The following is a 15,145-nucleotide window of genomic DNA, read 5'->3' as shown; positions in this document are numbered from 1 at the left end:
TACAGTATTTACATAACCCTAAAAGGGGGGTCCCATTGCAGTAGGTTAGGGGGTTCACTCAGTGGTAGGATTAAGAACATAAGAACATAAGAACAAGCCAGCTGGATCAGACCAAAATCCATCTAGTCCAGCTCTCTGCTACTCGCAGTGGCCCACCAGGTGCCTTTGGGAGCTCACATGTAGGATGTGAACGCAATGGCCTTCTGCGGCTGTTGCTCCCGATCACCTGGTCTGTTAAGGCATTTGCAATCTCAGATCAAAGAGGATCAAGATTGGTAGCCATAAATCGACTTCTCCTCCATAAATCTGTCCAAGCCCCTTTTAAAGCTATCCAGGTTAGTGGCCATCACCACCTCCTGTGGCAGCATATTTCAAACACCAATCACACGTTACGTGAAGAAGTGTTTCCTTTTATTAGTCCTAATTCTTCCCCCCAGCATTTTCAATGAATGCCCCCTGGTTCTAGTATTGTAAGAAAGAGAGAAAAATTTCTCTCTGTCAACATTTTCTACCCCATGCATAATTTTGTAGACTTCAATCATATCCCCCCTCAGACGTCTCCTCTCCAAACTAAAGAGTCCCAAACGCTGCAGCCTCTCCTCATAGGGAAGGTGCTCCAGTCCCTCAATCATCCTTGTTGCCCTTCTCTGCACTTTTTCTATCTCCTCAATATCCTTTTTGAGATGCGGCGACCAGAACTGGACACAGTACTCCAAGTGCAGTCGCACCACTGCTTTATATAAGGGCACGACAATCTTTGCAGTTTTATTATCAATTCCTTTTCTAATGATCCCCAGCATAGAGTTTGCCTTTTTCACAGCTGCCATGCATTGAGTTGACATTCCCATGGAACTATCAACTAAGACGCCTAAATCCCTTTCCTGGTCTGTGACTGATAGCACTGACCCCTGTAGCGTGTATGTGAAGTTTGGATTTTTTGCCCCTATGTGCATCATTTTACATTTTGCTACATTGAACTGCATTTGCCATTTCTGAGCCCACTCACCTAATTTATCAAGGTCCGCTTGGAGCTCTTCGCAATCCTTTGTGGTTCTCACCACCCTACATAATTTGGTATCATCTGCAAACTTGGCCACCACGCTACCCACCCCTACTTCCAGGTCATTTATGAATAGGTTAAAGAGCACTGGTCCCAAAACAGATCCTTGGGGGACACCACTCCCGACATCTCTCCATTGTGAGAACTTCCCATTTACACCCACTCTTTGTTTCCTGTTTCTCAACCAGTTTTTAATCCATAGGAGGACTTCCCCTCTTATTCCTTCATTGCTGAGTTTTCTCAACAGTTTCTGGTGAGGAACTTTGTCAAAAGCCTTTTGGAAATCCAAGTAGGCAATGTCCACCGGTTCACCCCTGTCCACATGCCTGTTTACAGGATTCAGCAGGTTCGCAGCACTTAGGCAGAACCGTTTGTTAAAATTGTGCTTGTAAACAACCAGTTGTTAAATTATTTGAATTCCACGACTGGAACTGGCTGTTAAATCATTTTAATCCCATTACTGGGTTCACTGCCACCAAGTCTGGATGTCAGCAGCACCTGTTGTTTTCATCCCAAGCCATCAAATATGTGTAATCAATACATTTGCAGCCTGATTTTCCCCAGCAATGTGTCTGTGTTGGCCTCTCCCTCCCCTCTTGGGTAGTCTTTGCTTCAGGTCTAACCACTAATTTGGTGATATGTGAGCATTTGGAACCCCTGCAACATATGCTGAGCTTGAGCCTCTCTTTAAAGGCCTAGAAAACAGAGAAAAAAGGAATCTTGACTCCTGAGTAGGAATAAGTGGCATTGTAGTGATGACAGCATTGAGGTCAAAGCCTCTGTCAATTGTTGCCCTCCAGCAACTGGCATTTAGAAGGATAATGCCCCCAAACATGGAAGTGCCATTCAAACATCTTGTTTAATAACCACTGATGGAACTATCCCGCATAACATTTCTCTATTTTGCCTTTCACATTAGTTTAGCAATAGAAAATGTGAAATTAAGAACTGGAATTTATAAAGTGGTTCCAGCTGTAATATTTTCCTTTTCTGAGCTACAAAGATATTTATATGGGGAACATAACCAGAAAATATAGGGAAAGGCTGGGTGATTCTTGATTGTGTGACATTTTAAAACTCTCATTCAAAGTGTGTTCTTAACTTCAGAATCTGCAGGGTAGCCATAGAATTGCCAGAAGTTTTCTGGGGGTGGAAGGGATCAAGACTGACCGCAAAATATATTAAAACAATGCCCTTTGTGCCCATCTTCGCCATCAGTCCTGTTCCATTTTCTTTGGGTGAATGTGTGAGCTGTCTGACATATCTGCACATATGACCGTATGTATATAGTTGCATGATTCTGGAATGCAACTACACCTCCTACCTTTGCAGTACAAACATGTTTCAAATATGTGGATGTTGTTAACACTCCTTTCTCTTCTGTTTCTGAGAAATCAAAAGTGATTGTAGACTGGATATTTTACACTCAGATGTATGAACTTAAACATGTAGAATGAAGCACTGTGATGTAATAAATTCTTTGAATTCTATAGTAGGATCTGGGGGTCCCTACTTGACCAAAAGGCTTTCTGGGTGACCTTGGGCTAGTCAATCTCTCTCAGTGTAACATAACTTACAGGGTTACAGGATATGAGGAAAGAGTGTCAGTATAAGCAGATCAATGTGATTTCATAATGTAGAGGACTAACTCTTTTACTGCTTCTGCTTTAACCATTGGAGTGCACATTGTTTGAAGTGAAGACAGTTAGCCCTGTCTGTGCTATTTAATCCTGACCTCCTTTTAAAGATGCTAAGATGTTTTTGGCTCATGCAGGCATACTTCAAGGCAGCAGATAGAGGGCAAGAGTCAGCAGGTTCTGTTATGTAGACTTCACATATTCACACAGGGAAATGAGCAGAACTCTGGCAGCAGCCCCTTGGCCCATTCTGTGGACAAACTGTAGAACTGGGTCACTGGTTAAGCAAAAAATGGTTGCACTGGCACTCTTCCAGTGTTACTTTCTGAAGATGGCTTTCGGTTAACATGTGGACTCTGACCTTGGGGAAACAGATCTCTTTAAAACAGGAGTTTCATTCTGATTCCCAAAGGCTGCAGGGATGAGTGCACACACATGAACTGTTCCACGTTTGTGATTATGTTATTTTTCTCCTACAATTTATGAAACCTCTATGTAAATGTCTATGTAAAATGTCTATGTAAAATGTAAAATGTCTATGTAAAAAAGGCAGAAGCCTATTAAAAAATATGAAAGTTATTATTTAGACATTGTTTAGTGTGCTTTCGCAATAATGTATTTTAGCAATAAACCTGGAATAGTTATGCACATATATTCAAATAAACTGATGTGAACAGTGACACCAAAGGGAGCTATCTCATTCACTTATCTGATAAAGAGAGCTTGGACCCTTGAAAGCTGATAGCCCCAAATCTTGTCAGTCCCTTCTACTGCAGACTACCCTGGCTACTCTTTGAAACTGTCTCCTTCACATATGTAACCTTGAAGTTTCATTGGATTCACTAGTGAGATTTTTAACAAGAGAGCAAGGATTTAGGGTGTAAATGTTTCAAAAGTGCTCAAACCAAGACAAGGCGTTTGTGTGAACATTGATTTATAACAATTTTCCACATTCATTTTGTTGAAAGCTTCAAAACAGCAACACTTGAACTGTAATTTCGTACCTTACAGAGGAAGTTTAAAAAATCATGTTGGGTTGTCTTGCGCCTTCCTTGATAAGATGAAACCAGCTGAAATGATAATGCACGGATTTATTTAATTTTTTTTGCAAATTCAGAAGAGAAGGAGGACCAAGGACGGCGTGCAAAAGATACACCCACCCAGCCAGTCATTTCACTGGCTCGTACTTGAAGGCGTGTGTTTCTGAGGGAGAAACAGGCGGGCGTGCTCCTGCTGCCTCGCAAACATGGCACAAGCGAGTAAAGGGGAGACAGCAAGACGGAAGGCAGAGTAAAGCGGGGGAGGTCCTTTCTGGGTTGGTACCGCGGGATGTCAGGGAGTGACGTCACCTTCCCTGCCCCCCCTCCTCCCCGTGTCTGCGTGCGCGTGTGCTTCCCTCGCTTCTTCTGCCTCCAGTCAGGCAGTGGTCCAGCCCAGGCGAAGGGAGAGGCGCCGGGTGGGTCGCCGGTTCCCCCCTAACCCCCACTCTATCCTCGTACCTTTCCCACTCGCTCTCCTCAACGCCCCGCTCTCTTGACACTGCTTGGGGGCAAGTCAGCCCTGTGATCCACGTAGCATAAGAGGATTTACCCACAACAATAATAAATGTTTCCATACATATGTAAAAAATCAGACTCCCGTCGCGAGCAGAGGAACGCGCGCGAGGAAGCAGCAGCAGCAGCAGCAGCAACAGCATCGCCTTTACCTCCTCTCTCCTCGCCGGCACACTCGGTCATCGTTGCTGCCAAGAGGAGCCAAAAGGGATTTGGGGCAGGGGACTTCGGGGTGGTATTTTAATTCTCGGGCACCTTTGCTTCTTCGCCGGTGCAGACGAGCCCCCTCAATTACCCTTGGCTGGGGAGGGAGAGGCGGTGCGCTTCACTTTGAGATCTTTGTCCCCTCTACCTCTGTTTTACTTTTTTTTTGCAAAGGGGGGGGGAGGAGAAAAGAGGATCCGGTTTCTATTTGTAGCGAAAGAATGGACTAAATTAAGAGAGGCGAAGGGGTGGGGGGGAGAGAAGAAGAGAGAGAAAAGGGAGGCGGGAGTAACAGGAGGAGGAGGGGGAAGCGGAGAGAGTGCCCGGGAGCAGCAACAGCAGCAGCAGCAGCAAGAAGAAGAAGAAGAAGAGAGCGGAGAAGAGCAGAGAGGAGAGGAGAAACAGCAGCGGGAGGGGAAAGAAGGGGAACCCCGGCTGCCAGCGGAGTTCAGACGGCGACTGATTTGCCCTGACTGCTGCCAACCCCTCGCCCTGTCTCCTCGGAGGCCGTCGGCCACTTTCTCGCTTTGGACTGTCCGCCAGAAGAGCGACCCCTCCGCCCCCTCTCCCTGGCAGCCCCAGCTGGCGATCGAGAGGCTCCCTGCTTGCAGCCGCCGCTCTTATTCGGATTAAATTGGCCGCCCGCAAGCTGAACCGGGGCGGGAGGGGAAGGTGGTCGCGGCAGCTTAGAAGAGGAGCAGCGGGAGGAAGAAGCGGCGCTTGTGCCAGTGGCCGGCAGGAAAGCGGACTTGGTTGGCGGCGCTTGTGGCGGCGGCGGCGGTGCTGCTGCCGCTGGCACGGAGGGGGAGCCAGCATGACCAGGTAAATCTCTTGCTGCTGACCCTCTTCTTTTCTTCCTTGGCCCTTCTGGCGTCTCTCTGTGTGCATGCATCTGAGAGACAGCCATGTGCATTTCTCAGTGACTCCCTCCCCTCTTTTAGACATGTTGATACCCTCCTTCGTAGACAGGGGGAGGCGGGTTCGAGTCCCTAAACAGGAGTGATAGTAAGGGAGCATCTGGGAGGCTTGGAGGGAAAGAGGGCTGGCTGCGTTGTTGGGGGACACGGGGCTGCTAAGTGTACAAGTGTGCACAGTCGATGTCGGAGGGGGGAGATGATCCGTGGAGGTCATGATTCTTGTAATGCTAAAGAAAAGGGGAGGGGTTCTATTTTTAATGGTTGGGTTTGGATGTGCCCTGAGTGATGATTATTGTAGTGGCAGCGACGAACCGTTATCTAAAGGCACTAGCTGCTGTCTAGTGTATGTTGCGAGAGGGGGATTCTTTGATCACACTCGGAGACAAATAAGGACCCCCCACTCTTTACAGCATGGCTTTGGAAAAGAAAACGTATGGCTTTTATTTTAAAGAAACCAAGGAAAGTACTTTTGCCTACTAGCTTGTCAGGCGATCAAAGTGGTCTTGTGTACGGGAGACTTATGGGTTACAGGTTCTAACCTTGTGAGGAGCCACGGCTCCTCCATTCATTCAGCCTTTGATTTCTAAGTTGCCTTTTTAAACTTGTTACTGTTTTTTATGCCGACCTTGCTCCCCGATCCCAATGACTGGCTGATTTAACAATAATCACTGCAAAACTGGTCCTCCACTTTTCTGTTCAGCTGGGGCTTATACCAGTTCTGTATCATTTCTGAAGAGTGCAGGGAAACACACAAGCATAATTTCAGGGGTCTGGATATTTTACACTCTCCCCAAGACTGCATTTATTAGCACCTTGTCTCCATAAATATACAAAACTGAAATGTATGCTTTTGACATGGATCAAGAGTATTCACCCCAGCAGAGTGCTGCCCAAAGATCTTGGGCGCTTTCAGTATCTCAGGGAGGCAGTACAACATTTATGATGAGTTCCTGGAAAGAAAGTGATTTTTCTTTGAAATTCTTCAGTTTTGTGTTGTATGAGTGGTTTTTGTTGTTACTTAAGTTTGTATTTTTTGGAAGTAGCATAGAAAGTTGATATGTGATACTCTTGTCAATTGCTTTTACCCCATTTTCTATGTAGTCATAACTAAGTTTGTGTATGTGTGTGTGTTTAAATGTAACCATATTTTATTTTTCTTAAATACAGAATTGCAGGGCAAAAATTAAGATGAAGGGGAATATTTATTTATTTTGATGTCTGGTAAAACACTTGCAATTTGTAATATTCTCCTTCCTTGGTATAAATGAAGTTTAAGATATAGCTTTTGGACCTTTAGTGTGTTTAGAAGGGATAAGGCATATTGTTACATCAAGTTTACTTAAAACAGCCATGCCCTAAAAGGTGATCTCCTCTGAAAATAATCAGTTGTTTACAGCTGATTTGGAAGAGAACTGACCATTTCATCACAATTCCCTTAAATACATTCTCTTGAGATGTACTGTGCTACTGCTGTATTTTTCAAATATGAAATTGATAGACTGGTCAAAGCCATAAGTTCAGCTGTCAGATTCTTTCCAAGTAAATTGCTGTGAGCATCAGTTATCTTTCATTATGTGATATTTTTCAGGAACTAGGTCCTGTACCTGCCTTTTACAGAGAAGGGAGACACATTTAATTGGATATGCTTTCTAATAGTAATTCTGTCACTTGTGGACACACACACACACACACACACACACACACACACACACACACACATATATATATAGGTATCATCCATTCAGAATGATATATGGCATGTTCACATCCTTTGAGAGCTCTACTGTACAATTTTGTGCAGAGTTACTTTAGTCTAAGCCAATTGGAATCAATGGCCTTGGACTGAAATAACTCTTCATAGAATTGTACTGCTACCTAAGAGTTACCTGAAGAAATTCAGTGTGGTTTGTCTGTGATATTCCAAGTAGGAATGGTGTTTATAAAGGAAAGTACATTTCAAAGCGTCTTGATTTCAGGGATTTATGTTTCAAAATTTACTTTGTGTTTGACCAAAATGTGTTTAAATATTAATTTGTATTCAAGCACTTCATTAATAACCCAGATCCTAATAACACCCCAGCAATGATGGAACAGGGAGAGGTGGTCATGCATTATTTCACTTCCAGTGTATACTTTAAACCAAAGCTTGGAGTTAGATCCAGACTCTCGGCTACTCTGCTTCTATTGTTATTATGGTTTATAAACCAACCCCTGTTTCTACACCAAAAGAAAGGTGATATCAGAAGTTGCAAGCTGAAGAAGTAAAGATCACCCCTTTGTCTGCTGCTGTGAGTTCTGAACCACTAGGGGCCTGTATAAACTGCTCTTATACAGCACAAACTATTGTACAGAATTCTTTCATTATTTTGCTGGAGGGACATTATTATACCCATGCTTTGCACCTTCATAGCTTACCTATGACTTATTGTGAATAGGTTATGGTAATATTGTTGGAAATAATAATTAAAATTGTTATCTCCTTCTTTATAAACCTGTATGGGGCTCTTTTTTGCCCTTGCTGACTTTTATGATTGAGGAAGATTGCTGCATGCAAGATGATCATCAAGATAAAATGTGAGATTTTTAAAGTATCTAACTTTATATGAAACTTTAAAAAGATATGCAGCGGAACTAAGTTGTATGATCTGTTAGATTAGAAATAACAATATAGGGTTAAAAATGGATTGAGAAGGATTGTACTAAACACATTGGGCATAAGTGCCTGGTTCTAGTCAATAAATACAGGACCTGGTCTGAAAAAACACCATACATTTTTTAATGTCATTCTCGCAGATTTAAAATCGACCAACCATGGCATTCCTGATGGACATTAGGCAATAAGGTCAAGTGTTCCTTTGTTGATTTTCAGTTTTTCAAATTGACAAGTCAGACCATTTGTACTAGGAACAGCTGAAGTATTTGCATATTGAATTTCCTTCAAAGTGAACATGATTTATCAAGCTAACAGGCCACTCTATTTTTGAAAAGATGCTAAAGATAAATCAGAAGATGGTATGACATAATAAAAGTACTATTTCAGTGTGCCTGTGTGTGTGTGTATGATTGAACATGCATAAATAGGCTATTTTAGGAAAACAGTTTCAGATTGGTGTGAAATGGGAGAATAGCCTTGACAATCTTTGTTTTGCGCCCAGTGATAATGACAAGAAATAAATATTGCTGTTTAAAAATGGCTAAAATAATAGCTCAGTGCGTGTGGTTGTAATTTCACTATTTTGACAGCAGTCCTAAATACATTTTCTTGAGTCCTGTTGTGTGTCTCATGTAAGCACCTGTTTTAGAGTGAGCCTTTCCACAAACAAGAAAACAGTAATATATATGTAATATTTGTAACTAGATGTATGAGGACTAATTCTGCATAGGTGCTCATGATGTAGAATAATTAAACTGCACAGAGAGAAAGAGACTTTATCTTTTTTTAAAAAAATAAGCGAAGGAAATAAGTTTACTGATGTATATTTAGTATGCAACATACCAGTCTATTGTGCTATCTTTACATAGTCTTCTTTCTTTTCCTTTAATTGTACAGTTGGTAAGACTTAACGTTCATTACAATTGGAAACAAACTCTGTATTCCCCATAGGTTATTATTTTGTATTTTAATTTTTTATTATTTATTTTCAATAGAAGCTCAGAAGAAACTACTTATGGAAGTGTGATATAACTGGCACCCTATATGCAGAAACAGTGCTTAAAATACTCCTTCAAAAATACTCCTTAAAATACGCTATCAGTACTTTGCCAAGTGGAAGCAAAGGGGAATGAGTTATTTCTCCCTGTGATCTATTACATTGAGAGTTCCTGTACAACACATCTACTGAGGAAATCTGATGATGTAGAATGAGATTGCTTGAGAATGCATTGCCTGTAAATTCCATCCCAACAACCTTTATTTGTTAAGGTGCAGTGCATTCATTGGGTTTCTGTGTCTCCTACAGTCCTGATTCAGTGGAAGCTATAGCTATCAAAACTTGCAATAATGTAATTTGACTCTTTTTAATCATTGGAATTTCTTATTAAATAACCAAATATGTATGCCAGGAATAATTTTTGGTTAAAAGCAAAAAGCTATCCATTCTTTTCAGAATAATATTCTAGATGCCACATCCTTGTATAAATATTGCAATGAAAAACACAATTTTTTGAAAAAAAATAGCTTACTTGTTCTATTTGTTAAATGTGTGGTATGTTTTTAAAAAGTCACACGTGTAAATTGATATTGGGTCTATCCAGAATGATAGAATTAGAAAAGTCCTCCTCTGGCCATCTGGTCTAACCCTCTGCCCTGAGGCAGGATATTTTATACCTAATATATCCCTAACAGATGTCTGCTTAGCTTTTCCTTGAAAATCTTCAAGATAAAAAGATGAAACAACCTCGCTGGGCAGCTTCTAAAATTGCATGTATATGTAAATGTTCCATAAACAAAGTTATTTGAGATGTACATATCATGTATATATCTATATGCATCCATGCACATTAAAGCATACAATTATTTGAGACTCATAGAAGTAAATCTTAATTTGCAAATAGACATGGCAGTTAATTAAAATAAGAACGATTAATAACATTAATAGTATATTACTCCCTGTAGCATGATGTGATGTGTCTATTTAGATACTTCCAAAATCTGATCGTATTATGAATAGTTTTTACTTGTCAGTTAACTGTAATTATGATGCAGTTTGTTTTTTGCAGTGAACTATTTGCATTTTTTATTTGGAGGTGGTCAGTGATTTTCCCTTGGTTAACATAGTTAGAGAGTTAACTACCTTTAATCTTTCTGTCTGTTTGTCTTCCTTTTTGGTACAGCACATCTTGTTGCTCTGTAGACAATCCAAATACGGCTCCTTTAAAAAGCAGTCTGGCATACACTTATCTCACATAGTTTAAGTTGTTTGGTGCACATTTTTCCATAAATAATATATTAAATGTATTGTATGAAATAGAGCAAAAAATGTGGCAATCCCTCAAGCTGTATCCTTTAATGCTCTTGGAAGCGTGTTTGAAAGTTCAGTAAGTGATGTGCTTACATTGTTTTATAGAGAGCAAAATACTAACTTCTCACACCAACTAATGTCAGTGTTGTGATCACAAGATTTTGGAGATGAGCGGAAGAACTGGTCCCTGTAATTGCTGAATTATTTTTGCTTTCCATTTGCCCCATTTTGCATTCATTTTGTTGTTAGCAGTTAAAATGATTCCATTGTTGGCTTAGATTTCTCATAAATGACTGGATTTGAGGTATATAAATACTCGTTTATCTTAATGTGGTGATGGTGTCAAAGAGATTGCAGCACTTGGAATGCACCATACACAGTCCCACATACTTAATGATAGTTAACTGTGCAATTTACAGTCTACTTATGGTTGTTCTAAAGCATCTCATTGCAAAAAATTAATTTCACATTTTTCACTGGAAGCGGGATAGAATTGTTGTCTTACTAGATTCGGAAGATAAATATAAATACCATTATTTTAAATAAAAACTTATAAATGTCAGCATTTGGATCAGAAATTAAAATAGAGGTTTCTCAGTTCCCCTCCCCAGTATGTTTTAATGGTGGTGTATCTTAGGAAGTACTTAACTGTTGTCCAGTGCAGCTGCCCTTCCCTGTAAGATTAAGTTTCAGAAGCAATGATGGATGTTGAATGCCTGTAGCCAGTTGTGGGGTTTGCTCTGAGGTCAATGGTACTGATGGAAGATAGGAATTTACAGCCTTCTGTCTCAATGCCAGTTCAACCAGTAGCATTTTTCAGGAGGAAAAAAAATTAGACTAGACACATTCGGTGCTGAGTTAGTATTCCAGTCTATCCAGAAAGACATTCATTTCACAAGTAAAAGGACACAGTTGTGGTTATTGAGACTAGAATTAGACTTCGGAAGGCTTAAATATTTTCTTTGCAGATAAAATAAATAAACCACATTAAGCTGCATATACAGTGCAAGGATTCCATTTTAATGGTAGTTTTATTTAACAATTTAGACTTTAGTGTCTCTATTTGGTTTGTGCTGTAATTATGAAATATGAATAGTTGAAGAATTTATTCTGTAGTAAAAATGGCATTTCACAAAACAATGTCACACATAATTATAATTATGTCGGGTAATTGGAGTAAGTGGGTCACCTAAATGTAGAATAGATTTGCACTTTATAGCTTAGTATGTCTGTGTATGACATATGTTAAAATTATTTTGTTTGTTAATGTGGAATGAATGGCATGTGTATGACAATAAAATATGTTTTTATAGTTTGTTTGTATTGAGTTTAAAAATTGAGAAAGGTTTTCTTTTTATCACCTAGTAGAGGGTATTTTTAATGTAAACATCTCTATATTAAGAAGAAGTCTCAGTAACCTACCTGACAACTTGTTTCTTAATGTCCCATAAGGTAAGGGATCAGAAGAATTCTCATAAAGCCAACATCTTCAGAGCCTTGGTCCATCAAGAATATGGAATTCTGCCAAGTAGCTGTGTGTGCTACATCACTGGCAGCTTTCCAAAGAAGATTTTTTTAAGTGTGAAAGACTGCTATCAATTAAAATGAGGCATTTAAGATATTAAATATTCACTGTTTACTAATTAATTTTACTATAAATAACAGATGGGTTACTTGATTAGAGCTTTCTAAAAATGTTCATCTCTAACCCTTTTGAGAAAGAATAATATTTCTTGAGTTCTCATTAAATGCATCAGTGATTTGCTTTAGCCTAGCAAATTTTTACTGATAGCAAATATGCTGCTCTTTTTTGATGGCTTGGTTTTGTTTTGTTTTTCTCATTAAGCAAATACCTGTGTTTTTATTATAAGCAAATATGGGAAGGGTGTGTGTGTGTGTGTGTAAAAATTAATGTTATCCATCTTAAGCAAGCTTTGCAATCTATTAATACAATACTCAAGGATTGGAGACGGTTCTCCGGAGCAAATATTTGTAAGAACATCATTTTCTATTAGATTTTTCCACCTACAGCATTGTTGTAAATAGTCTCATGAAGTGTTTATATGTTGATCCAGAAATACAAATTCTTTATCCTTTTGGAACAAATCATGTCACTGAGACGCCTGAAGATGTTCATGTGACGAGCTTTAAAAATAAACATGTTAATATTAAAAACATTCAGGCCTAATTTTGAAAGATCTAGAAGACTTCTGCAAAAGTTTAAATTGATAGAGTTGATTCTGAGTGAATGTGAACACTCAAATGCAAGGCATTCATATATGGCATCATTTCATATGGAGTACATTTTCACTGGATATCTGTATAAGTCCAATCAACATTGTTCCAGTTAGATTGACCCAGGAGTTATTTCATGTTTACTAATTTTTTAGAATATTTCAGAATTTCTGTTAGTTCAAAAAATTGTCAGTGCAATCGTATACAGAGCTTCTAAGCCTGCTGATTTACAAGAGTGTAACTGCTTAGGATGTGTGTGTCAACCAAACTGATTACGAAAGATTTTCACTGATTCATACAATTGAGCTTTCGTGATCATATGAACTGCTAATTGGCATTGTATATAAGTTAATTACCCTGGTATCACCCTACTGGCACATTTCAACATGCTGTTCTGCAGTGCAATCCTGATTTTGGGGTGAGGGGAGATGCAAATTTGCTCAGAAGACTGTGAGTCTGGTGTCGGCGTAACTACCACTTGTGCTAGTGCACGGGGCATTTATGCTGGCACAGCATGTGACAGGCACAATGTCACCTTGTTAGCTTCCATGGCAGAGTTGTGATGTAAACTTGAGTTTCCCAGATCTTACTGCTATACCGCACTGGTTCCAATAGGATGTCTGCTGTTAAACTGTTGCAAACATCCAGACCAAGGTGAGTCATGCAGGTTGGTTAGTATCAAGTTAGAGGTTTCTGCCAGGCCTGGGCTCCTGATAACCTCTATTTAGGATTTTTAAAAACTGTTCTCAGTCTTCCCTGAGTTTCTAGTGGCTGATGCCAGAACTACATCAAAAGGCATTCGGATGGATGCAGCATGACGCTGGCTTCAGGGGCCCTTCACACCCTGGCTGCCTTCAGACCATTAGGCCATCTGTCAGCATTGTTATTCTGGCAAGATGCCTGATACCAGAGGTTCTGTAACTGGAGATGCTTGTGCTGTGTCACTAAACCATTGTCCCCTCTTACACAAAGAATCAAAGACTTCCCATGTGATTCCTGAAAATCTCCCCTATAGACTTCAGAGATTTCATCAGACATTGGCTATGCATTTAAAAAGTTGTATTTGCAACCTTAAGAGCTAAGCATTTCTTACAAAGAACTATATGAAGTATACTGAGGTACTTAGGATGTTGAATATCAAATTCTGCTATCACATAATACACAATGTAGCACAGAACATACATAATTCCTGATGGACATAATTCACTGTTTGGCTGGAAGTGGCTTTGTCTTTCTAGCTTAATGGCTGGCATGTACAATTAAAATTAAAAGTTTATCTCTTGTGAGGTAGAAAAATAGCTAAGGAAAAAATAATCTCACTGTTAGCTCTCCCATCAGTGTAAATAATTGTTACTAAACATTTGTATGATATGGATGTACAATATGTTTGAAGAGATAGTGATCTCTGGCCTGCTACGAGCCATATTTTGTTCATAGGGATTTGAGTTGTTGGGTGGCTTGTTTTATTACATTAATTTAATCTGATTAATTTAAATATCATTTTTAGAAACACAGAAAATAAATTATGTTAGTAAACAGTGTTGGAAGTTAGGATGAGATTTTGTAAACATTTGGAGTTGATAAATTTATTCTCCTTGGTTCCTGTGCCATTACTGATATTGTTGCATTAATTCTCTATGTTTCGTTTTGTGCTTCAAAACACATGAGGTACAAATTTTAGAAACACAATGCAGATCTAACGACAAACTATGAAACAGAAAAGCAGCAAAATACAATCAATTAAAATAAAATAAAAATGTATCACTAAGCTTTTTGAGCCTAGCTATGAGTGTAAGTAACATAGTATAAAATTGCTTGTAGATTTTTAGCAGGATTCCCTGACCCTGGCTGAGAGTGGAGGAACTCCTGATCTGGGGCTCACTCCCCAGCACTGATCAGCTGGCCAGTGGGGTAGAGGCATAGCTGGGCTATACTGCACCCGATGCACACTCTGCATTTTCAGCCCCCTTCCGTGGCACCACGCCACACCACATGCACTTACCTTAGTACAGCATGAAAGTGCAGGCTGGGAAAAGTGGCCTGTTCCCTTGAGGCTGAAAACAGCCTGGTGGGAACTACACTTCCCAGGAGACCTTACGAGCAGAGGTGGGATCCAACCAGTTCTCACCACTTCTCTAGAAGTGGTTACTAATTTTTTCTGAGTGCTGAAAAGAGGTTACTAAAGCAACCTCCCTACCCAATAGGGACTGGAGGTGCGTGTGTGCGGCGGCGCCACTGTTTGAATCCCACCACCATCGGAACCTGTTATTAAAATGTTTGGATCCCACCACTGCTTACGAGCCCCAAGGTCTCCTGGGAAGTGTAGTTCCCACCAGGCTGTTTTTAGCCTCAAGTGAACAGGCCGCTTTTCCACCGTCCCTCCGGTGCAATGCGCACACCCTTCCCCTGGTAGCTTCGCCTCTGCAGTGGGGAGGTTAGTGGCAGCAAACTGACACCTAGGCTTCTGTTGCTGGCGATGCCACTTCCAGCGCAACTGGAAGTGAAGTCTTCTTGTGACTGGCAATGTAGGCAAAAACTCTGGAAAAACCTGTTGCTACTGTTAAGTTTTTTTCCAAAT

General features: G+C 40.3%; 1 protein-coding gene across 42 annotated transcripts in view; it reads left to right on the top strand.

Moving 5' to 3' along the window:
* PTPRD (protein tyrosine phosphatase receptor type D) overlaps window positions 1-15,145 on the top strand; it is a 1,487,793-nt gene that overhangs the window by 997,890 nt on the left and 474,758 nt on the right. For 4 of the 42 annotated variants that reach the window (XM_048502823.1, XM_048502822.1, XM_048502824.1 and 1 more), the window contains exon 1: window positions 4,758-5,276. The exons of 35 other annotated variants lie outside the window; for them this stretch is intronic. The gene's annotated coding sequence lies outside the window, so the exon portion shown is untranslated. Of the gene's footprint in view, window positions 1-4,756; window positions 5,277-15,145 lie in introns of those variants that run through there. 3 more of the 42 variants (XM_048502826.1, XM_048502827.1, XM_048502786.1) reach the window with 2 other exon arrangements.

Source organism: Sphaerodactylus townsendi, linkage group LG07, assembly GCF_021028975.2.
Source record: "Sphaerodactylus townsendi isolate TG3544 linkage group LG07, MPM_Stown_v2.3, whole genome shotgun sequence".
In the NCBI taxonomy this organism is placed as follows: Eukaryota; Metazoa; Chordata; class Lepidosauria; order Squamata; family Sphaerodactylidae; genus Sphaerodactylus; species Sphaerodactylus townsendi.
This window is presented reverse-complemented; position numbering and strand designations above follow the sequence as displayed.